This window comes from Myotis davidii, unplaced genomic scaffold, assembly GCF_000327345.1.
Source record: "Myotis davidii unplaced genomic scaffold, ASM32734v1 scaffold6, whole genome shotgun sequence".
NCBI classification, from domain to species: Eukaryota; Metazoa; Chordata; class Mammalia; order Chiroptera; family Vespertilionidae; genus Myotis; species Myotis davidii.
Genome location: NW_006383011.1, coordinates 7295240 through 7321728, shown reverse-complemented (window position 1 = coordinate 7321728; position 26489 = coordinate 7295240). Strand labels below are relative to the sequence as shown.

Sequence of the window (26489 nt, the reverse complement as noted above, 5' to 3'; positions counted from 1 at the left end):
TGTGTGCTATGTTGATTGTTGGCACCCGTGAAATTAAAGCACCAAGAAAGGAATTTGTCAGTGTGGTGAATACCAAAATGACTGATAGAGTATCAGGGCGACTTGAGTGTATAAAAAGCCACAATATTGCAAAGTACCTTGTAGATGGGAACTGTTAAATATCAATGGACCATTGCTGTGTCTGCTGCATCAGCACTTCCCTGTGACCACAGTGAGAGAGATGCTAAAATGTCATTTCATGGACCACATTATGTGCTGCTTACAATGAATATTCTGGCCATGGTTTATTACATTTTTGATAAATTGTAACTTCTTGGGCCCAAATTTGGTTAGCTTATCTCTAGTGCCATTTAAATATCTTGACGTAAAAGACTGAATTTGCCCCAAAGATTTAATCATCATTCAGCAGTGGTCTGTAACCATGTGGTACTAATTTAAATTACTGTAGCAATGGACAAGTCTCTATCCAGAAATTAATAAATGCAATTTATAAGGAATGTTAAGTAACAACTAACAATTTAATGCTTTGTGAGTTTCAGCCAAACTGATTAAATAATTAAAACAGATTTCTAGGGATAGGGGAAGAGATTTTACCATAAAAGAGATAAACAGTTTGGGAATTGCATGCATTCTTTTAGACATTTAAGATAATTAAATCCAAAACCTATGTTAAAATAACACTAAAGGTCTGGTTTAAATCAGTAGTGGGAATTGCTAAGTTAAGAGTTGAACACCATCCTCATGTCTGCCCCCTTGTTTTAAAGAAGGCATTTGGGGACTCTCAGAGCACTGGGTCAGTTTATAGAGCAAGCTGTTGGTGGAGCAATATTGGTCTCAAGCACAACTGGTTGTATTCAATAGAACTTCCTTCTTACCATGATGTTTTTGGCTTTTACTAAGCTTAACTGAATGTTGAGAATCTCTCAGAGTTTTTGTGCAAACCTAAAGCTTTCTTATACATGATTTTCAGACTCTTACTTGTTTAAAAAAAAGGAATTTAGAGATCATAGTTGTTTTGATTTAATGTGCAATAAGTGTAATACGTACGTTTATGGGCTTAAAATAATTCGTTTTTGCAACCTATTGAGAAGGACTTGTATATGTACAGTATAGGTATGTCTCTATGATATAAAGATTAATAAAGCATTCTATTTTCTGATGAATAATTTTATAGGCAGCAAAAGCAGATGGGGAGCCCTGTTGAAAGAAATGGCCATGGGTTACAAATAGGATGCATTCCTTTTAGGGATATTTTTTAATGACTTGCACAAATGCCTTGAAAACTGTCCACCAACCATCCTTTAAATTGTATCTGCAGCCCAGCAACCCTGGTGAAGAAAGACCAACTAGCTAACCCTTTGTGTCAGAGCCTTCCACCTTAACTGTGCAAATGCTGGATGGTGGTCTCCACAGGAAGGAGTGGAAATGTGGAAGTGGTTTGAACTGGCCAGCTGTTTGGGGGTTAGGTCGATGCAAACAGAATGTTCTGCTCAATAGGTTTAAAATTCATTATCTTCCTAATTGAACATATCATACTTTCTTCAAAATGTACTTTTCTCTCAGAGGGAAGGCAGGGGAAAAAATAATGTGAAAAGAAATAGAAAATACAGATACAAATGAAAAAATAATGCTTTCAACAATAAAGATTAAAATAATAATAAAATAAAAATAAGAAAGTAACAAAAGTGCTTTTCTTCATATGATAGCTAATTATCCTGGTTTGCCTGGGACTGAAAGGCTTCCTGGGATGCAGAATTGTTAGTGCTGAAATTGGGGAAGTCCCAGGCAAACCTGGATGAGTTGTGCATCTTACCTTTTAACTTCTCTTACTTTCTTTATCTTGATGAATCACACTGTCACCTATTCAATCATTCTGGACTTTTCTACTTATTTTTCCACATTCAAACTCCCACTGAGTGCCATCAAGTATTTTATTCCTGCCTCTTCTCCAGACTCTCTGTTATTGTCTTGGCTCAAGCATTATCCTGGGCTTGCCCCAACTATTGCAGCTACTGCTGGACTTGCTCTTACCCCAATATCCCTATGATTCAGCTTCCAGTGATATTTAAAATGCCTATTCACTTTGTTAAGCCTTCAGTTTTACTTATTACAGAAAAGCCAAATGCATGTACACAGGAAGAGGGGAGGGCCTTCCAACAGCTGGTTCCCATCAAAATCTCCAGGCTCACCTCCATCCATATCCTTCTTCAACTCTGTTCTCTAGCCAATTAGACCCACTTGGAGTTTCATGGAGGCAGAATACTAATTCACATTTGTACACCTTTGGCTGTAATATGCCCTTCCCAGCCCCCTTTAATCTGGTCAGCAACTAACTATTTTTCAAAACCCAGTTCAAGCAGCCCATTCCTTTAGGAAATCCTTCCTGCCCCCTCCACTAATTGACCACCGCTAATTCTGTGCTAGACTGTGCTTTGTATACTCATCATGTTTCAGTTGTTTATGTCTTTGTTAATTGTCTTCTAGATTATGCACTCTTTTTAGTGAAGAGGACCTGATTTATCAATATTTATTTCCAGGTTTCAGTGTCCAGAATGACACAGAGCAGATGCTGGGATGTTGGTGGAATGGATGCAGAATCTCCCTCCGTGCATCACCGGCACAAAGACAGCAGAGCAATGTGTGTGGTGAGTCTCCAAGCACTTTAACAATGCCCTTCTCATAGCACCTGGTTGGAACTTGTAGTTATTTACTTGTTCATCATGTTACTATTGTATCATCTATTGGCTCATACAGAACTTCCAAATGTAGATTTTATGTCCACTTTAGATCATTGTTTTCTTATGCTATATAAGTTTTGATTCAGATCTAGACAAATGTTGACTGCCTAGCCAACACTCATCTCTCTGCCCTACCCCAGGCCATTATTCTTCCAAAAGAAACCTGTTTAGTTCACATTCCCCTCTCCTCTGTGGGATCGTGTACTTCTGAAAAGATTGCTTCTGTTCCCATGGGGGTGGCTTCTGATTAGCCCAAAGCAATTACAGTGGCCCCGTTCCCTATCAGTCCATAAGGAGGGCTAGAAGTTTGGGCTTGTGATGCAATTCTGGCCAATGAAATGTAAGACAATTCTGTTGGGGGTCTTTGGGATATGTTCATTCTTACAACAAAGGAACTGAGGAAGAAATGGTCTCATTATCTAGATGTCATCCTATTCATATGTGACCCCTTAAACTACTACTGTAGTCATGTTGTGACATTGAGGGCGGTCAACCTTTTGATGAAGCCTACCTCTGAGAGTAGCATGGCAGAAAAGTAGAAGGTATCTAATTCTTTTTTTAATATATATGGTTGATAGTATTACAGATATCTATCATCCCCCCCCCTTACCCCCTTTCTCTCAGTCTCTACCCACCCTTCAGGTCTTCACCCTATTGCCCGTGTCCATGGACTATGATATAAATATATAAGTTCTCTTCACGTCCTCCCATTTCCACATCGAGGTATGTCAGTCTGTTCCATGCCTCCATGCAGAACCTAATTCTTGATGTCATTATGGAGTCTCTGATTCTGTCCCCGCTAGAGTCCCCAACTTCCCTCTTCTAGACCTGTAATTATATTACATGTGGCTAAAAGTCTCATAACAGACACAGACAAGTTTAGCATTGTAATCTGAGAAGGATGAGGCCCTTTTTAAAATACATACCATATGGTATGTCAAAGGGAAGGATGAAAATGCTTAAAGTATGCTTGGAATAGAGGCAGAAGCCAAAATGACCACTTGAGAAGATTCAAATTCTACCATTCATTCAATACCTATGTTAATGAATCAATAACTGAATGAAGATTCGGTTGGAGAAATTGTACTAAGTGCTTGTAAGGAACACAAACTCTAAGCAGTTGCAGCCTTTCTCTATATGAGCTAATGGTCTCGTTAGTGAGCTGGGGCAATGACCTAAATGACTATATAATAAAAAGAAAGTAATAGATATTATAGCAGTGATAAGGATCTCACATTTATTGAACAATTACTACTCATCAGGCATTGTCCTAAGGACTTTTATTTACATCAGCTATATTCCTTTCTCAAATATTTTCCTCACAGAACACATCAACGTCTAAAAATATTTACATAAATCTCTCTCATTCGAAAAGGGCCTGCGGACTCAAGGGTCCCAGGTTCGATTCCGGCCAAGGGCATGTACTTTGGTTGCAGGCACATGCCCAGTAGGAGGTGTGCAGGAGGCAGCTGATCAATGTTCCTTTCTCATCGATGTTTCTAACTGTCTCTCCCTTCCTCTCTGTAAAAAATCAATAAAATATATATTTTTAAAAAAGATAAAATCTTATTTCCCTTTACAGACTTATAAACTTCAACAAGTTTTTTAAATTAATGATCTTTATTTCTTAGAAGAGTTTTAAGTTCACAACAGGACTGAGCAGAACGTATTGAGATTTCCCATCTATCCCCTGTCTCCACACACACATAACCTCCCCTACTAATGACAGCCCCCACCACAGTGGTACATTTGTTATAATCAACAAAACAATATTGGCACATCATTATTCCCCAAAGTCCATCACTTACATTAGAGCCCCTCTTGGTGGTGTACATTTCTGAGTTTGGACAAATGTAGAATGACAAATATCTGTCATTGTAGTGTCATACAGAACAGTGTCACTGCCCTAAAAATCTCCTGTGCTCTGCCTGTACATCCCCCTTCTCCCCTCACCAAGTTTTTTCTTTTTAAATAAATAAAAGCCTTTTAAATAAAAAGGTTTCTTCTAGGAGCCTTTGAATTTTCACATCATATTCACCTTTTGATCACCTGCATTTATTTTCATTCCCTCATTTTTCTGAAACTGCCCTGAAAAACATCATCGTTGACCATATTGACAATTCCGTGCCTATACCCCTGCTACTAACCTCTTTTTTCCTCCCCTCAGCAGCACCGTCATCTATCTATCCAGTTTGCCTAAGCCAGAAAGCTCAAGCCCACTCTTGGCTCTCGCCTCTCTTTCTCTCACTTGTTAATTCTGTTTCCAAGATTTTTATTGCATAACCTTCTCCTGAAAGAAATGCAGCTTTTCTTGCCTTACCTTAGGCTTCCGTCACCACTACTTGGCACCACTGCAAAAACCTCCCAGCTTATTCTCATGCCAACCTACACCCTGTCAGGGTAACTTTCTAAAACACCATTCTCTTCCTGGAAATGCTTGAAATGTTTTAGTAATGCCTCTTTCCTGCAGAATAGCGTCTAAACTCCTCAGCTTGGTCCTAAAGGTCTTCACAATCCTGTAAGGGTGTTACCTTCCCAGCGTCATCTCTAGCCACTCCTCCTCCGTGCTCTCTTCTACCTACATGGAAGTAGTCTGTGGCCTGAGCAGGTGCATGTTCACGGCTCCAGGGATGTTGCCTAGTCTATTCTCTCTGTATGGAATGCCCTCTCTTCCTTGTACAGGTAATGAGGCATATTGCAAATGTTTCCTGCTTTCCTGTTGATCTTTACACAGGACTTTTAACATATCTCTCACATGAAAACTATTTTGCTATGTTGTCAATTTGTCTATGTGCCTGAACCTTTCTCTTAAATGTGACCTTTTGAGGCAAGGAACTCTGCTTCATTCTGTCTCATTCATCAACGGTTCTAGTGCTTGGTACAATGTCTAGTACTTAAGAAATGTGTGTTGAATTAAGGTAATTATGATGGTGTGAACAGAGTGTGATGGGAGCTCTGAGAAGGAGCAATTGGAAGGGTAGTTTTATTGATTCATTTATTCAACAAATATTTTCAGAATACCTACTGGGCCAGGTACTCTTTGAGGCACTGAACATAACAATGAACAAATAGAAGAATATCTTTCCCTCATGGGACATAATATTCTATCCTCATGGGGGAAGACAGATACAGTGAGTTTGGCAGAGGGCCAGGACCAGGAATGAATGAAAAGACAAGATAGATAAAGGACATAGGGAGTGTTTAGGGCTACTGGACAGTCTGTGACCTACCCAAAGGCATTTATTTAAACTCACATTAAAATAACAGTAAGAGAAGTTACATGTGACCTGACCCACTGAACATATTTGGGGGCCATATTTGGCCGCTTGACTATCTCTTTATGGTCCTTGGTGCAGAGACATGTCTATTCCAGATTCTGGTCCTTGCAAAAGCAGGGAGAGGCAATAGATCCCTGAACCTTGGCAGAATTCTCCAGTCTATCTTGATCACACTGCCTCATTTTGTCATATCCTCTTTATCCTGTGCTCGTAGCTTTATGATTTATCAGCAGCCAAAAGTTGTCCTAAGAAAATGGTCCATTCTTATTCTTTGGAAAAAAATACCCTGGGCTTGGGAATCAAAGGCTCAGCAATGAGTGTGCAAAGGGTAAAAAAAAAATATGCAGGTGCCGTCAGACTAGGTTCAGAAGTTTGGTGTGTTAAAAATATCTCCTGCAGTCATCCTTTTAAGGGAATAGGAGAACGAAAAAGCATGCCATTAATATGTGTAGGCGTGACTAGGTGGCAGAAAAATAAAGTCATAATATTTTAAAGTTGAAGAGATACTTAAAGATAATTCTCGATGAACTCATTTTACAGGCAAGAAAAGTCAAGCTTAGGAACTAGTAACTTACCAGAAGTCATGCACCTGAATATATTAAAATAGCATTGATAGTGGACCATTTACTTCCTTTCCGTGATAGTAACCAAGGAGTGTGAAACAATGGAAATGGAATAACGTCTCTGGCCAGCAGAGTGTAGGTGCTTTTCCAAATTTCTGTGACCTCAGTACTCAGCTTTTAATGGGGAAGAGACAGATGGCAGAGGTAGCCGCAGATGGATTATTGTTCATAAGAATATGTACGGATGATATGTGAAATACATTTAACTCCAGCCTACAAATTAAAGCAAGAGTTTGCAGAATTATAAGTTTTGATTGTATTATAGAGAATAGTACTGTTTATTAAATTGTTTATTCATCCAATTTAAGTCATCCACCCATTCATTCATTCATTCACAAATGCTGAACCCTTCCTATTATTTACTTCAGAGCTAAGGACTGTGGAGGACATAATGTAGCAGAATGCTCCCTCCTCCCTGCACTCAAAGAGCTCCCAGTCCCTGAGAGAGGCAGATGTGTATGAATGTTATTCCCAAGTGGAGGGGAAGCCCGGACGCTGAAGGCAGTGTGCTCCACGTCAAGCAAGTGTTGTATGAAAAAGACTGCTGCACCCTTCCTAGTCATGCTAAGAGTGCCTCCTGCTCATGAGTAATCCTCTGAAGAACCTTCTCCCTCAAGCAAGGATAACCTGCTTAGCAGATATTATGAAGAGGTCTTCTGCTTCTTTTAAAGGTCTAATACCTCCAAGTGACGTGCCCTGTGCCTCTGTTACACTGTTCCTGGAAGGACCAAAGCTTCTTAGTGATCAGGTGGCAGCCATTCTCTGCAGCCATTGGCTCCCGAGGAGCAGGCATTTCCATCCTTCTGCAGAGCGAAGAAGAATTTGCCGCCTGCCTGAATCGACCGCATGTGTGTTGGTTGGGAGTTGTTAGGAGACGTACCCCTGACAAGAGCCGGGGTGGCCAGCCAGCTTCCCTTTATCAGATGGGCCAGTGCTAATCATCATTGTTCTTGCAAGGTGATAGCAGGAGCTGCGCCCTGTTAGGAGATGGTGGCGTTCTGGCAGGGTCACGGTGGTGTTAAGATGCACAGCATTTGTCAGGTTTGCCTAGAACTTCTGGAGGTTTAGTTATGAAACTTGTTAATTGAGCTATAAATATAGCTGCAGCCTTTGCCTTCAGTAAGGCAGCGTGTTAATTTGGGTTTGGCAGGGGGATGGTGCAAGCTGCCAATGTTATGTTAGGATTAGTAACGTGCGGTACATTTTAACTCCACTTCCCCATGTGCCACGCTTTCCTCCTGTTTGTTATCTTGGTGAGGGAGAGAGAAGAGAAAGCAAGCTCATCGTCATGGGCAGCTGACGTTAGCGATATTTATCTGCGGGCCTGTTTTGCACCTTACAAGTCTCCAAGTAACGAGAGTTAGGAAGATAAATGCCGAAAAGCATGTGTGCAGTGCCCAGAGGGCTCAGCCACAGCCTTCTGTCCTGAGATTAGCATAACCACAGTTGCCCAGGGGGAGGGGGTACCTGCTCTTGCACCCTCCAAGGAACTCCCTATATGTAAGACATCTCTCTGTACACTAAAATGGAAATGACAATGATAAATATATGTCCTCCATAATCAAAAACATGTTCTCTCTCATGTTTTTACACACATAGAATTACAGGTGGAATGGAGTGAGTTTATTTGCTTATGTCCTCCTTACATGCTTATTATTATGGGGTAAATGTGTCCCTTGCTCATCTCATTGAGAAAAAAAATGAGGATTTTAAACTGTATGTAAAAACAGCTTTGGTTGTGTACTTTGTGCTACCAGAGGAAAGGAAAGGGTGCTCCAGAGCAGTTATCACCCTGACTGTTTAGGGATACTTGATCCGTGTTAGTCAGATAGATGAATGAATGAATGAATGAATGGGTGGGTCTCAATTAAGCAGAGTTTTGAGAGAGTGTCCTTTGCAAATTATCTAATTGGCCACGTCTGCTTTCTTTTCTTAAAACACATCAGTGACCTGGAAATAGGTTGGCAAAAACGGGGAATTCTGTTTGTTGGCAAAGTGGTAGAGGAAAAGAACTCACGCCCAGCTAAATAGTGTCCAACATGTGATTTTTTTCTAAAGCACCTGGCCTGAGTAGAAATATGAAAGAATGTAGAAGTGTACCATCCGGGCGGGTCTCTCTGGAGACAGCCCTGACTGCATTTCCCTCCTTAGGAAACCTTAGAGAGACATCAGCTTGAACTAAGTGTTCTTTGTTTTTCTTCCTGCTTTTCCCTTCACGGGCATGTCTCTCACCTCCGATAAGTAGAAATTTCCACTCCTTTTTGGTTTTTTTGTTTCATTGTGGCTGTCTTCCTTTCTTCTTGGGTTGAGCTCTAGAACTGAAGAGCTCATGAGTACAGAAATGTGCTCAACTCTAATGAAGATTCTGTTAATTTTTTTGTTTCACAGTGAAACTGCAGCCTGCCTCAACTACAACAGCTGTTCATTGTATTTTTCTTAAGTCCTTTCGATAGTCATTTGAAATGCATTTTATAACCCATCTGGTAACCTTGCTGCTAACCAACAATTACAGTCTGACATCTGAATACAAGTAATTTGGGACAAGCCACAGTGGTCCATGGAAACTTATAAAACAACATCTCCCTTAATATATTCTTTACTAAAAAACACTGTGAAGAAATGATTATAGCCTCACTAAATTCTGACATGCTGAAAAAATAATGGCTGTTCATTTTTTGAAAATTTTTACCAACCTAGGGATTGGGAAGTTGAGAGCACAATAATAATAACAATAATAAGGAAGGCACAGGCTATGCCAGGCAGTCAACCTTTCTTCCGCTCCACCCCATTCACAAACTTGACACAGCTTGGACCAACATTCATTCCAGCTGTTGGAGGTGGGCAGAGAGTGGGTGCTATTCACAGTGTGGTTACTTTAGTGACTGAAGAATCTGGAATCGAATTGATAGGATTATTAGAGTCTGAAGCAGGGCTGCTATGGGCAGTTGTGGGTTTTTGTACTTCGGCACCAGGCCGAGTGGGCAAGTGTGGGCTGGAATCTAGCCCTGGCCTTGCTTGCCAAGCTGTGTGCCTCAGCCTGGGGCCGCATCAGCTGGGAGGGAAGGTCCTTTCTGCAGTTCATCTGCCAGGGGGGCGTGCCTTTTCGTAACTCACACAAAGATGCACTGTGTGCGAGGGGTGGCCTTGGCTGGAAAGAACTCTTAAGAGGGATCCGGTCTCTCACACCACTGTTGTGTGTCTGGAACTCGCTTGGGCTCTATCAATCCCTCCATTCACCTGCCCACCCCTCCATCTCCGTTGGTGGTAGGAGGAACGAACTATCTGATGGGGGGATCTGGAAGGAGAAGCCAAGCCTGGAGAGCTCTACTGTCTTTCTTTAGGGAACCAGCTGCCAGCAGGGAGCACATCTCCTGCAGGTGGGTGTGGGGGGTTCGGGGGAGGGGGCGCGGAGAGCAGACAGAGGCCTGACCAGTGCCAGCATCTCTAATTCTAGGAGGCTCACTTTCCATCCTTCCCAACCCTGCTTTAAAATTCAGTAAGAAAGGTTATAATTTGCCCCCCAGCAGCTCATTCTTTTGTCTCAATTTTTCAGTTTGTTCAAAATTCAGAAAAAAGGATGCTATTTACTGGGCTTCCACCAGAACCTCAGAGACCATATAATTCCCCATCCTCTCCTCACCTCCCCCCAGCCCCCCCCCACACACCCCAATACTTATAACAAAATTGTTCTTTACAGCAAAAGCCATGAACTGGTGGGCCATTGGCCAGACCCAGCCCACATCATGTTTGGTTTGGCCCACAGAGTGTCTTTGGAAAATAACTGCACCAACATTTAAAAATGGGAGATTGCATGTACACATCAAGAGTTCTGGCCCTTCTTAAAAAGTAAAATTGGAAAATCTGGCCACATTGGGCCTGCCTCTCCACATGGCAACAATCAGCGTGATTTGCTCTCCCTTCTCCACAGAGCATGCACCCTTCAGCTTGCCGCTGTCCCCTCCATTCTCTATTGGCTCTGGGGCTGAGGCGGGTGCCAGTCACCATCTATCATTTCACCCAGGTTTTGTTTTGAAGTAAATGAATGTCTTTTATTTATCCCTTTCAAAAAGTCGATTGGGAAGAGTTCATTTATGAAGACACATGGGAGATAGCAAATGTCTTTCTGTGAATCATAAATTATTTCCATATGTTGAATTTATATATATATATATAATTTTTTCTTCCTGGCTGATTCACACATGCTACCTAGCTGGCTCCTATAGTCAGTTGGGATTTATTTAGCACTTTTTAAAGAAAATCTGTGTTTCTTTCAAAATATAATCAATGAAAAGGAATTTGCTGCTTCCATAGCCAGGTCTTTCTACCACATGGAAACTCTTCCTTATCTTAACCTGGTACATACCCCCTGCACCTCGCACATAATTATATTGGCTCAGCCATCTGGTGTCCAATGACAGATAATGCTGCTGGTAGTTCTTAGAATTGTTCACTTATGTTCCTTGAGGGGTCTCCTTCTGGATGTGGCAGAATTTCACTTCCTCCAAACCCCGAAAGCTGACCATGACACAGCTCTTGACTGTGGTAGACCCCTTCATAGCCCTTGTAGACCTGGAAGGTTATTACTTTGTCCTTATTTTGGATAAAATTCCACTGCTTATATGTTTTCTAAATATGCAGCAAGTTCCCATCCCACTCAATTATAAGAAAATTTCTCTAAGATGATTATTCCTATGATCAGCTCTGCCAACAGCTGTAGAACACTCTAGAACAGGATGAAATTTGCCTTGAGGCCAGAAAAAGGGCAGTGTGACCCATTCCTTTTGGCCCGTTTGCCCTCTTATCCTCCCTTAGTTGTTTCTGATAGGGCCACCGAGAAATACGTCATGGAGAGCAGCTGCCGTTCGTGGCTGGGAAGAAGAATGGGTACTTTTCAAACCTCTCATTGAGTTTCTGCCATCCTCCAATGTATCCCAGCTCTCCTTGAACTGTCGGGAGTATTGAGCTTTTATCTGTAAGCCTAGGCCTACTTGGGGAGCTCTAAGGTTTACTGACTAGTGTGCACAGGGGCACTCCCTTTGCTGTTTCTGAACATTGTCTTCTGAAATTCAGGAAACATCCTCTGCTTCTAGTGTTCTGATAATTTCATAGGCTTAAGCTATTTAATCTTTGAATTTATGAACCTTCCCTATCTTACCAAGAAAAGGCTGCCTTTTCTATTTAAGGGTTATGCATTAGGATTTTCAAATATTCTGGATAATTCATCAGAATTAATATAGTATATACTATATTTTAAAAATAAATCTACATTCATCCATTCATCTGCTTATCTATGTTAGTGTCTTCTTTTCTGATTCTACCTCACAGTGTGATTGGATGTTGTGGAGAGTGGCAAGGAGGAACTAAATTGGAACTACAAAGAGGAAACACATTCTGTTTCCTCTCCCTACAAACCCTCCCTTCCTCCAGTCCATGTTTAGGCTAATGGAGAAATGAAAGCTAAAGGTTCTGAAGATCAAAGTGAAACACTGGGCTCATCACAGGTATTTCAGTGGGAAAACTATTTTGATCTAGATACTGAGTATAACTTTGGACAACGAAAAGTAGAACTTAAAATTCTGCAGTAAGAAGGCTCTATTTCCAGCCCTGGAGCTGGCTAGGCCATTGGCTTGTCTAAGTCCCACTTTCCTGGTTGTAAGATTTTTGCTCTACCTACCTCACTGAGATGATCTAAGAGTCATATTCAACATGGAAGCATTCCTTTAAAGTGGACTGCCATGAATGTGCTAAATTCAGAGTAGAGGCATGTTTTTAGGAAGGGATAATTTTCCTATAATCTTTTTGGGTGACCTCACTTGGCCCCTGCCCTGCCACCCCTCTTTCCATAGCTCTTTACAGGACACAACCTTAAATAATGAGGTTCTTCTACCATATCGGGTAATCTTTACCTTTCTCCTTGCTTAAAATTGAAATGCCTACGGAATTCAGTATCCTTATATCCCCCTCCGGGCTCCTTGCTGAGTTTATGTGGGAAGTCCCTGAGGCCACAGGAAGGACCTGGAGAAGATAAAGTCTGAGACAGCAGGAACTTGAGCTTTGGGCCTCGCTCAGACACTGGACTTCTCTGGTGTGGGTGCCTCAGTGGGAGGACCATGGCCCCCTGGGACACTCAGACACTGGAGGCATTGCTGAAAGGACAGTGTCGAGAAAGAAGGTTTCCAAGAGCTGTCGGCAGACCATTTCTGCGTCAGAATCTCCTCTCTTCTTTCTCCACAGTAGGACATGCCTCTTCATTCCATCTCCCAATTCTGTCCCCAGGAATACGTGTGTTTTGTTTTGTTTTATTTTTCTTTGAAGAAGCATGACTTAAGAATCCTGAGTATAATCCTGGTAACTGGGTACTTGGTCAGTAATACTGTCTTTGAGCAGGGACTAGCTGTGTTCCAGTTGATTTTCTGCATCCTTGGACGTCTCCTGTGTGTTGTTTTTAGCAGCTCCGGGAACCTACTCTATGTCCAGTAGAAATACACTTTTCTGTCCAGCTTTGCTTTCTGAGGTGGGAATGCCTTGAAATCATTGCTGCCATCTTCGTTCTCATTTGCTAAATGTGAATTATTTTGAAGTCAGACCAGCTACACTGTGGACTGAACTGGTGGAGGAAAAAAGGAAGAATCCCAGGTGGTCCAGTCAGTCCTTTCTGGGAAAGCAGATCGTGGGTGAACACAGGGTATAAATGAATCAACAGATATTACCTTTTCATGTGTCCTCCCATCCTAAGTTTATTCGGTGTAATAAGAATATATGGGCTGGAGGGGAAGACTTTGTGATCTATGCCTCAGATTTATTTCCACTCCCTGGAGTCACTGCTTCTCTAACCTTGCTCTGCCCCGCATCATCCTTCATCCCTCCAAAGTAAATAAATGGACTTCTCTTCAGCTTTCTTTCTTAATTAGCTATCAAAGTTTGAGGTGTCACCCAGACTTTGAAGGCCCTCTGACACTGTTTTAAGGATGTGGGGGTTGCCTTGCTGTCCTTGACCAACTCGCCCTCTTCCATCAGCACTCTCCACAGTGCCTGCTGCACACACGCATTTTCTGCCCAGCTCCCACCCGCTCCAGAGATGGCGAAGCTCAGGGCCTCTCTTTGTATATAGAGCTCTCTGAAATGCATTCTGGATCTCTTGAGGTGAAAGGAGTTATATAAACAGAGAATGTTATTATGGATTCTTACTACAGATGGAAATGACTGGGTATTCTCAAAATAAATAACATTTCACATTTTTATAGATCTGTAACATAATATGTGTGGTGTGTGTGTGTGTGTGTGTGTGTGTGTGTGTGTGTGTGTATTTATATTCTTTCCATCTTGAATACACAGCCTCTTCTTCCTCAGCACTTGGACAAGCCATTCATTTTGCCTCCTGCTTTTTTCATTCTCTTATTAAGAACTTACTTAATTGTTGCCAGCATTTGGAGAGTTAGGATGAAGCCGTTTTAGGCTTCCTGCTAGCTCCCAAGATAAGCCTGCCCTGGCTGTGGCAGTTAGGAGAGCTGAGTGCTGAAAACACAGAAGTTCTGTTTCTCCACTTCCCCTCTAAAGAGAGATCAATCGGCTTGGGGCTCAGCACAATTACCAATGGAAAACTTCCTAGAAGAGGTGCCCAGAATTGGAGGATTTGGGTGATGGTACCTAGATTCAGAAGTTGCTGGCTTAGATATTTTGGATGTTCCCCTCCTCCTTGTACTGAATCTGTGCAGTATTCATTTTCCTTGAATTCTGGAGGGAAAGCATACCATGTCTCATTTATACATAGGTCCACTTCCAGGAAAACTAGCTAGTGAGCCTAGGTAAATGAAGGCTAGGATTATCACTTTCATAACGATGCCAACCCCCCAAGGAAAACCCTGAGTTACTGGGACCCCGATGCCCAGGGTTTGAAGAGAAAAGCGAAGATGCCAAAGATTTATCCGGAGCCAGGGAGGAGGAAGATTGGCATCCACAAGTCCAGGCAACATAAGGCAGACAACATCTGGTTTTGCCAGCTCCACCTGGCTCTCATAAAGGACTGGCTGGCATCCTTGGCAGTGGCTGGTGGGAGAGGCAGGCAGAAGCCAACTGCCCAAGGCTAGCCAGTCCTGATGGAAGGAGTGAAGGAAGGAGTGATATCCGGGTGAGAGGGCCTCGGGCCCTCAGTATGGTGCTGAGAAATGGCTGACTTGGGGGAATTTGGGCCAATTAGAGAGTGATCCTTTCACACCCCGCCATCTGGAGATGCCTGTAAGGGGCTCAGCCTCTAATTGGGAAGCCATCCTAAATGACAACGTCCAAATTTTAAGAGGATTTGATAAAATGTTAAACTAAGATTTATTGAGTGCCTAATACATAAGCAGGCTCTTTGGTAGGTACTAGGACCAATAACAACAATAATTATAATTGTGCTAATAACAATATGTTGACAGTTGATAACTTTTAATGTACCAGATTCTGTTACCTGTAGTAACCCATTTATGCTTTACAATCTTCTGTAAGGTAGACACTATTGTTATTATCCTTCTCATTGTAGAGGGAGGAAACTAAGATTTAGGAAATTTGACTTAATATGGCCCAGGTGACATCATTGGGATTTGAACCCAAGCAGACTATAGTCTATATTTCGGATTATGCTGAAAAGTGTATGGTCTGTACTTAGGAACTAATAGTGTACTAAATGAGGTAGACACGGAAGAATATGCATAGTGATGATGAAAATAATTCCACTATGATGCACTGTGCAACAAAGCAAATTCAGATATAACATGATTGGATATTGAATTTCTTTCCTAGCTTTAAAATCACCTATACTCAAAAATTAACTACATAATTCAACTTGTAGTTTTAAGATGAAATTTTCTGGACTGCATTCAGAGTAATACAGAGGGTTCTCGCTGTATAGGAATAGTAGCTGATCTGCTTAGTGTACCAAGAGTGACTTTTATTGACCATGTACCATGAAGTCATTAACGGTTCTTACAACCATCCGAGAACAGTAAATTATATTATCACTGATGAAGACCACGAAACTTAAATGATCCACCCAAAGTTTAGAGTTAATAAAGTAGTAGAGCTGAGATCAGACCAGAGACACAATAACCCCATCTCAATGCTTTCTTTGCCACGCCAGCCACATTGCCTCTCTCCAGTAAAGTGGGATGGAGGAAAAGACTGTACATGGTACCGTTACTGAGCAAAGGAAGCATGTTTAATTCTGTGAAAGGAGTTTGCATAGGGAAGAGGGAGCTAACATTTACTGAGTTTTCCTATGTGCCAGTCCACTGTACTGGGCAGTTAGCATGTATTCTTTTATTTTATCTTCGTAAAAACTGAGTCAAGATTTATGGACGAGTAGAAATGTTTCAGGGAAACAGTAAGGAGAGGTGGCTATTCCAAGCAGAGGGAAGAATATGGAAAAAGAAATGGAGGCATGGCATATTATAGTGTGTTTGGGGGAATTAAAATCCTCTTGGTATTATGGGGGCCTAAAGGAAGTGCAGGATTAGAAGGCATGGTTGTGGGGGATGGAAGAGGGCAGTGATTGGCGATGAGGTCCTAAAGACAGAGCGGCAGTGACATCCTGGAGGCCTTGGATCAAGGAATGTGGCTCTTTTTCTGAAGACCTCAGGTGGGTGGTAGAGTGAAGGGAGAAACAATTCCAGGTAGAAATTTAATGTCCCTAACAAAATTTTGAAAAGTAGAGCTGTTATCCTATTTCTTTTAAACTAATAAGGAAACAAGTTCAGATAGGAATTTAGCCAAAGCCATGCAGCTTGTAAGTGGCAGAGCTGCACTTTGAACCCACTTCTTTCTGGCTCAAAAACCCACATTTGTTTTACAATCCCAAGACGTTTTGAAGTAGCTCCATTCCAGAGATTGGAAAGGAAACGGATGGAAAGCAGGTGAAAGTGCCCAACAGCTTCAGACCTGCTCACTCAAGATTGTCCTGTTGCCAAAATAAATTGCTTTCTTCTTAGAGTTTTTTTTTTATTAAAATTCCTAATATTACTGTTGCCACTATGAATTTTTAAAAATGTCTATCAAGATACCTAGTGTTGTAAGATGAAGTCATGCAAGAGCATGAAGAAAATAACCACTTCAGATGAATGTGAGCTTCTCTAGCTTCTCCTGCAGCTCGGTTGGCACTGTTTTGTGTTTAGAAAATAGGGCCGCCTAGAATTGCTGGTGCAGGTCCTACACGCACAATGACACTTAGGAGGACAAAAAGCTTGCCGGCAGTCCACTCACCTGGTCCCAGCACTGAGCTGTCTCCATCTGGGGTAAGAGACCCATTTTCTACCCATCCAAAAGTGCCATGTGAGTTCGCAGAAGCCATCCTCAGGAACGAAGGATGCATCAGTAAATTGGCATAAAAGTTTGATCTAGTCTCTACACTTTATATCCAGGAGTACCACCTTAACCATTGTTTTGCATAATTTGCATAAATGGTAGCTTTTAACTTCATGTTTAAGAGTGCTATGCCAAATTGTTGTTAAACTTCCTATGCACTGAATGATCTTGATTGACCCTATAGATTGTATTGTTTTGTTTTTAATTTTGTCCTAACTAGTATGGAAAAGCTTGTGGTACGGGAGTTAGAGAATTTACTTCTCTACTCAGTAGTGACTGAACTTTGCCATGTTGTTCAAAGCTCCTCTCTACTCAGCTTTGAATTGGGCATAATAATACTTACATTACAGGAGGTTTCATGGGCAGTGTCTGGCTGGGAGTAAGTACTAACAAGTGGTCATAGTAGCATGTTTATGTCATATGTTACATAGCAGCAGAGTGAAGATAACACAGATGCACCTTCATCCAACCTGGCTTGGATCTGCATCACTCCAGATTCCCCGAGTGACAGGTTTTCTCTAAGAACAAATAATGGATATGGATCCAAAATGGGAAAGTTGTGTGGAAGACCAATATTCTAGGTAACTAAACTCCATACCTATATATAGGTACCTTCAGAAATATATATATTTCTTTTTGCTAGCCTCTCTTTGAATCTTTCTTTGGTTGAAATCCAATTCAACAGAGCACTTATTAAATTAATATAACATGTGCAATGCATAAAGCTACACATCAATTTACATATGATATCTATTTAGATTACACATTCATATAAGTTTCTAAATTGCCTCCTTCAATACTTTGCTCAAATGTACCTTCTCAGTGACCACCCAACCTAAATTCCAACCTTCCCCACAGAACTCCTCCTCCTTTCATTTTTCTTCTTAACATTTTTACCTTCTAATATGCTACTTAGTTATTATTTTGCTCATGTTTTGTCTCCCCCCACACCCCCCAAATATATGCCCATGAGAGCAAGGATTTTGATCTTTTATCTTAATAGCCTTCTTTTCCAGTGCCTGGGATTTAGTAGGAGGTCATTAGTGAAAAAAAGAAATTATATTATTGTTCATTTTCTCCCCTAATTTCGAGGATCTGGTAGCTTATTTTACATAAACTTGTCCATAAAATGCTTTTCTTAAACAGTCAAGATGTAATTTCAGATGTAGGGACTCTAATTAGTACTAGTATACTCAAAAATTGTACTTGACCCATCATTTATGAAAACAAAAGTAATTTTTTCAATTGTCCAGAATGGCACAGTTTCCACTGGGATGAGAGGCCTGAAGATTGCTTTGTCTATTTCATGGAAAGATATAAAATTGAAAGTATCTCTCCCATCTACGATTCCCTTCCTACGGTATCATTAGAGGCTTCTAAGATTGTAATGTCAGTCTGAGGTATTGCCTAATAGATAGTAATTAAAGACTTAAATCTCTACACAAACAATGCAGTGATATTGCTCTGATAGTGGGAAAAAAAACCCACAAAGTTCAACTGCTCCAAATCTCTCAATGTGAAATAAATACTTGTTTCTAAATTGTCAACTCCATATATGTGGTGTGTGTGTGTGTGTGTGTGTTGCTTTTTTAGTAATGGTTATTTTGAGCAAGTGAAGAGCTTTACTTTTGTCATCTATGCATAACATTAGTATGAAAATAATGAGACTTTTTTTTGGTGACTTAATTGATCCGCTGAATTTTCAGATGCTCGTTAAATGTCCAAGGCAGATGAGGTGACAAGGAATTTTTAAAATCTTTTTTTAAGCAATGCAATGGAAACACAAATAAATTGCAGCATGTTTGTGTTAAAGAAACATTTACTAAGACAACATGTAGATGTCTGTGGGTTGAAGGGGAGGGTGGGTGGCTTTCTTATAGGGAAATAATAAAATGGTACATAACTCAAGATAACAGGCATCTTAATCACATGCATATAAATAGAGACGACCCCTTTGATTTGCTGGAACTTGATTTTGTTTAACTCACAGTGATCTTTCATTCTCTGTCCTTGAGAAACTATTTTTCATTCGTGAGTTTGGGAAAAGGGAAGATGATTAAAACATCAGTAAAAAAAAAATATGAAGAAGAACTAAGCTATCTGTGCCTGCAGGTTATAACCTGGGTTTATAGTGTGTGTTTTTTTCCAGCTGGTTAACGTACAACTGCTATGGTATCCAGAAAAAGGGAGTTAGACCGGGGTTTCTGGTGTGTAAGAAGCATTTCAGCCTAAGCACAGTGAACTTCCTATAATGCTACCTTCAGCTGGTGGAAGCTGAACTTGTGTTGTAAGCAGGGCATATAATTGTATAAAATTTACTGCAAAGGGGAGTGATATGCATAGAGAATGTATACAGTAGCTTACTGCGTGCTAGCAGGTCTTTTCTGGGCTCCTAAATGTTAACTGGATAGTAATGTAAGTTATTACACTCATTAAATTAGGCCACAAACAAGTCAACAGTGATTCAGCAAAATGGCTTTGTTTGTATAGTGCGAGGAAGTCTGATAGATATCCAGTCACACATTTATGGCTAAATGGATGAAGATTTTAACATTACAGCCTAATAAAAACCCCATACTGTGTGATTAAATAAGAGGGAAAGCAGTAAAAAAGAGAACGCGTAATGACGGTAGCATGTAGGTCAGTTACAATTTAATTGTCATTGCTCTTCATTGCTAACATATCAATTCTCTGCTGCTTAGCTGAGCAGAAAACAGCAACTTAACATGTACACTGGGCCCGCTGACGAGTCGTCAAACCCCCACTTCCATCACCTGCTTCTGACTACTTCCTTAACAACCACATGAAGTCTTCCTGCTCTAATAGGATAATCTCGCTGAAAGCTCCTGCTGATTATTCCTTCCCATGCTCAATGCATCAATGATCAGTAAATTTACTTCACACTCTACATAGATGCTAAAATTAGATTGTTTGCATTACAACTTTCAATACTTCTGCAACAAGCAACACCTGCCTGCAGATTTATATTGTTTTGTTTAATGGTTTAAAATAAAGATAGCCTCACAGTGGCGATACCTTGATGTACTATATCGGAGGCGCACAATGGCTGATCATTTTTCTTACTTATCCAATTTGTACTGTATTTCTTGCCATATAAGGTATAGCTTCATTATCATTAATTGCAGCTTTAGAAAAACCGAGGAAGTATTTATTCTTGCCAACTTTGCTGCAATTTTACTTATTCAGTGCAACTAAGAAAGGGGGGGGGGTGTGAGCACTGTATGTTTCACTCTTCCCCCTCGCACCCCCCCCCCCCCCCCCCCCCCCCCGCCGAATCTGGATAATTCACACAGATCTCAAAGGGGCCTTGGCACCTGTTTAAAATGTTAGCTCTAAAGAATTGTCTGTCTAGCACACTTATGCTGATCTATAGCAAAGACTTAACCGAGTACATAACTGAACTATTAATTCAGGTGCCTAAGGTGACATTTTTTATCCAGCTTAGCATAGTCTATTCCATATAGAATAGAGCACAGCTCCTGGTATAAAAAATGATCCGGCAGAAGCTAGATAACTTTATTAGAATGATTAGAAACATCAACAATTTTTTTCTCATTCCAAATCTCATTTTAATGCAGCTTTCTGGAAATGAAGCTCGTAGATTCCAAATGTCACTACTATACTCTACTGGTAAACTTTATTTTTTTTTTTATTTGTCTCATCATACCTATTTAGATAGAATTATGTGTCCTGTAAGGGCAAGAATAGGGGCCTGGAGTTCAAGATCATGGCCAAGCAAAGCAACCCCCCCCCCCCCCAGATATTAGCTCTACCTCTGGATTGATGTCTAGAGGCAGCCCCTGAGCAGTTAGAGTTAATGGGTTTGCCTTGGAGATTTGGGGAGAGCCTCATGGTTACTTCCAAGACTGCCAGCTTATCAATCTCCAATACTACTTAAGGATCAGAGATGGAGAGATACTCATCCACAGCTGTCATCATTAAAAAATAAAAACATTTATAAGAGCCATCTTCCATGTGTTCATTTCTTCCTCCTCTAATCACGATGGGATGGGAGTCCTTTCCTTAAGTCCAACCAGGAAGAAGAACAAAGTAGTACATTACTTTTGGTTTCCATGGTGCTCCTTATAACAATGATTCAAAGTGCTTAATGAATAAGTAACTCTTCTCAACACTTTGCAGATGCAGCACTTAAGAGATTTGGACAAAAATAACAATATGAATAAATAGTTAGCTGTAGTGCTCTGAATGTCTGATTTCCTGCATATACCCCAGTCCATTCAGCTGTCCCAGGACAGCGACTGTCTTCTATTGATATGATTCTCCGACAACCATTCTGATAATAAGTACATGCCAAATTGGTTCCTCTAGCATGGGCAGCATTTTTGCCATCTTGGATAATCATGCCTTGTGGAACTGATAACACTCTCCCATTTAGGAAATATATGCTGATGACATGCAGAAGTTGCTTGACTAGCTAGGACACACGACAGGTATTCCACCAACTGAGGGAGAAGGCGAAGAAAACCCTATCCTCTCAGCTATCCAACCAGATTTGTTATTGGTAAGGGCCCCCTTCATCCTTTTACTTTAACTCATTTGTTGAATGTTCATATACATTTCTCTTTGTTCCTGTTAGAAATAAATTGTAAGTAAAAGACTCATTTTCACAAGTAACATATATTATCTAACATATAAAATACATTGATTTTTCCATAAAAATGAGCTCTGTAAATTTACAAGTGCCTGGCTATCTAAATGTAGAATGTGATAAATTCAAATTCACAACAATAGATTTAACCACATCATCATCTGAATAATCCATTAAGCCATATTTTAACCTATCTGAAAATAACTGGAGGAAGGATTGGAAGAAACAGTCCTCAAGTGATGTTAGATAATATTTTTGAATCATATTTTCCACTTGTCTAATTTTTAAACCTTGACCAAACATGCAATGTTCATTTTATCTTTGAATCCTAGAGAATTTGGCAAATTTTCCAATGACAATCTCCATTCAGCACCGATTCATCCTCCAGAATATGTACTATCTTGACCCTTGATGTTACTTAGCTGTTTGAAATATTGACACCAGTCAGTGTTCTTCGGGGCCATGTTAGATTTGTCTTTCTCAAAGCAGTAGGAGACCGGTATCTAGGCGTAGAATGAGGGAGCTAGAGCCCCACTATACCGTGTGTGTGTGTGTGTGTGTGTGTGTGTGTGTGTGTGTGTGAAGCAATGCTCGATTTGGCAGGATAGACTACCACTCTCTCCAAACAGCTGCCTTTTAGAAGCTTCTCTGAAACCTTGACACACTTTTTGGAAGCTCATTAGACTTAAGAGTGATTGCAAATGAAAGAGGATGCATGGTTACTCACTGACATTCATGCCTGCTTTTTAAATCTCATGCTGTATTGTTGCGGATCTTGATTTCACACTCAGATGCTTAACCCCACATTAATATATGTCTTCTTCCCCAAGATGAACACAGCTACCTTCCCTGTCTGGCATGATCATTCGCGCCAACAAAACGGATTGCAGGGAATTGGGGGGGAGGGGGGCAACGACGATGTCTCAAAACTTTAACCGTGATCTTTCCACTTATTCTTTACTACAAGACATATTTTTGAGTGCCTACTGGGTACAACCCTGTATCAAGCACCATGTAGATGCTTCTTGTGAGTTAGGTTCTCAAAGAAAATGACTGATATTTTCGTCTCCCTAGGGTCATGCCAGAAGTCTATTTCTTTTTATCTTTCCTTATTAAATTATGTTTACCTGAATATGCCGAGTTCATTTCACCTAGGCAGGATGTCCCATTAAGCATGACAAGTAGAAGGTTGCAAGATTAATGCCCTTCTTGAGCTTGAGTTAGTGTGTCAGCATATTTCCAGACCTGGGACCAGAGTATATCGGAAGTATTCCATAATGGACCTTAGCCTCTAACTGAACTGCTCAATATCATTCCTATAACAAGACTACTTTTAAAGAACCTCATTATTGGCTTCATTAGATATGTTACTTGCATCAGTGGCTGTAGTTATGCAGATAAAATAGGTGAGGTTAAGTTAACATAGCATATTTTTTATGTATTATACAGCATACAGCTTGAAGTAGCCAAAAGGTTTATGGCGATGTAATTGGTAGTTAGTGTGAAATTTGTAAGACAAATAGACAATATCTAGGGTAACCCCTCTAATCCTCTCCTTTCAGTTTTTTTACAGCCACCAAAGGGCCTCATTAAAACAGCAGTCAGCACCTTCACGGAAAGATACAGTGCTTAGTGTGCCCAAATGTGACAGAAAATCTGCATTTTGTAAATCTGACACCTTTGATAGATTATACACTGCGAAGCCATTTCTTCTAAGCATTATGATAGCGCTTAAGGTTCTCTTCTGAATCCAGTTTTTGCTTTATTCACTAGCTATAACGAAGTAAAAAACAGCCGGTTGAGTAAAATGAAGCTGAGAAGGTAGAGAGGAACCTTTTTCTATGGCACAAAGCTCTTTACATGCAAAGGGGCTGGAGAGCAGCCGTTGGCATTTCCAAGGACCACTTAATCTTAGGGGTAACATTTCCTTTCAGTATGACGACGCTGCTTATGAATGCACCAGCATGTCAGTGTGTGGAAGTGAACCAACCTGTGGAGAAACAGTCATTTGATATGCTACATGGGGAAGATTTCTGGCTTTCCATCCATTCTTACAAGTGAATGTCTCACAACAGTACGCAGGCTGAGGGAATTAATGAAAAACCGTACTCTTCGTTTCGCAGAAGAGACCTTTGAAGTCAGAATGAGGAAGTGCAATGCAAATGATGCAAAACTAGTCAATGTCCTCATTCAGTTCTAGCAGAGCAGGTCATGGGAGGGTGGCACCCACCATGTGTTTGAGAAGCACCAGTGCAGGTGCCCTAAGCCAAGACTGCTTCCCTCCATGCCCTCACCATGGCTCCTCCCAAGCCAGCCGCAGCGCTCTGCCTATATCCTTTCTCTCTGAGTCTGGTCCCCGGTGCCCCATTTAGAAAGATTTATATGGAAAACTGACGACAAAGATGAAAACTGAAATTGGAGAATCGGTAACAGAAAGAGTCTTTAAAAATTCTATTATATGTAAATTTACATTTTCACTGTAACTGAAGGGGAGGAAAGTACAGAACAAAACTTAAATACATTTGTTCTCTATTTTGGCCCAAGATTTGAGAATATTTACTAATGATGGTAGGGCCGAAACGGAAGGGTGACCTCTCTTGAGTCCTTTGTTCCTGCCCGTTATTGAGCCCTGCACTTGTACACGTGTGTATTTCCGGCAACTCCAACAAAGGGATGACAGCCAGTTCTGCACTCTCCCAAGCTTTCTCTCTCTCTGGCCAAATGATGCTGAAATGAAGTCTTTGTGCATAGAAACTTTTACAAAGATAGGCAGACCATATTGACCTATGTGCTTTATGCATTTGACGATGAGTATAAATGGCTTGATGTAGTGGTAGAGTATCTTCATTAAAAGTTAAAAAAAAGAAAAGATGATTAAAAAGCATCTTGCATTATTTATGTTTTTAATCCACAGCAGGACAATAGAGTGTTATGTGTAAGCAGCTATCATTCAAATGAAGGAAACATATCTGACCATTGTTTATATTTTAGTATTGAAAATCTTCGAGGACAGATTGATAATCAGACTTAAAAGTCCCAAGGTAACCGCCTCTCTCTCCCCTTAAAGATACATGGCCATATCTGCTACAGAAATTTCCTTTTCAGTGTTTTATGTATACTTATTGTGAATCTATTTATTAAATGGGTTAATTTTTCCCCATTGTGATAAAAGGAACCAGTTTTCATTTAAATGATTCCATGTAGATACTCGCAGTTATTAATAATGCAGTTTACAAAAGGAAACATTTCAATGACAGGAACCTTGAAAGGAATCCTTGAGAATTTGGAATGGATGTTGCTTTCTCTTACAATAATCTGGGGTCAGTCTCTACTTTTGTTAAATTCAGTGATTTTTTTTTTTTTTGAGGGCCAGAGCTCTTAAATTTTAGTTGCTAGAGGGAGTGGCAAGCCTCTTGGCTAAGCAATCACCTTGAAATTACTCTTTAGGAGTAAAAAAAAAAAAAAGGTAGAAAATTGCCTCATCAAACCCATCTTTCAACCACCAAATCCTGTGATTCTCACTGTTCTTAATTGTTGACCCCTACCATCTGTGTCATGCAACTCTGTGGCGGGGACTCTCCCTCCAAATACAGATCCATGTTACCTCATCAGAATGTACTTGTTAAAAGTGATAATGGATCACCATCAGTCCTTAGCCATGTGAAACACAATCTCCTCTTTTTAAAAACGTGGAGGTTTGGGGCCTAAATTAATACCTTGCCTCATGAGTCATTGAACATTGTTTGATGCCAGGGGAAACGATCTGTGAGAGGCTTCTGCGATCCAAAGAGTTCAAGATGCAGATTTTATTTCATTTGGGACAGGAAGTTATTGTATGAGGTCCATTGCAAACTGTTGAGTGCCATTTAGCCTTTAGAAAGCTGCCCTCACACATGTAGTGCCAACACTAGACAATGTGTTTAAGGCAGCCGTACATTTCCTCATCAAATAAATTTTAAAACATCTGAAATATAGGTGGCATGAGATTAGTGGGGCTGGGTTGAAAGAAATCACGACCTTTTACAGTGAATTCTCTTCATGGGCCTGGCTTACCTTGCCCTGAAAAATGAACTTCGAGGGGCATTGTGCAGGGAATGTGTGGGTTTAAAATTCAGGGAATCATTCACATCTGTTAGGTGAGAATTAAAGAGTGCTCTGAAATAATGTATTCTCATGTATTAGAGCTACCACTGCCAAAGGCTACTGACTAGTAAGTATCAACATCTGTGTTACTCCTTTAGATTTCCTGATTCAATGTGTCTAAACATTTCATTTACTATGGGAATTTTTTAAAGTTGTTTTAAGCCTCTGTCTGGCGTACCGTTTCACTGAAAGATATCATTAGCAGATATTAGTTAAGGGATTATATGTACAATTAGCCCTAAATAACAGCAACCGAATGTTGTGATTCGTGTTATTGAAGGAACGCCAGGCTCTTGAAACGGTAAATAATGGAAGAAAAATAAATAAAGGTACCTGTATTTTGACAGTGATATTCCACCCCTGGTTTTCCCTTGCGCAAGCGTAAACATGCACCCTCTCTCTCTCTCACATACACACACACAATCATTCAAATGCCTTTTCTTTCTCTGACAAAAATATTCATTAAAAACATTTCACTGTGCTGCCTTTTAATATAGCACGGGCATTCAACCTGCACAGGAAGCTTCCTGGAACCGCACAAATACTGTGTAATTATCTGGAGGCTCCCTGCTGGCTGCTGCATATTCCAGGCACAAAGTGAGCAGCGCGTTTCCAGAGCCTGACTCCTGTCTTCATTGTCCCTGCTTGGAATATGAAGCCTCACTTCATTACAGTAGACCTGATCAAACTTGATAGATTTAGCCATTATTCTTGACTGTGTCAACTTTCCACAGTCCCC

At 40.6% G+C, this 26489-nt stretch overlaps 1 long non-coding RNA gene across 2 annotated transcripts in view; it reads left to right on the top strand.

Annotated features, from left to right (window-relative positions):
* The window catches only part of LOC102766899, a 352974-nt gene that overhangs the window by 206418 nt on the left and 120067 nt on the right, over positions 1-26489 (top strand). For both annotated transcript variants that reach the window (XR_436464.2, XR_436463.2), the window contains exon 3: positions 2538-2645. This is a non-coding gene — a long non-coding RNA (uncharacterized LOC102766899). The remainder of the gene's footprint in view (positions 1-2537; positions 2646-26489) is intronic.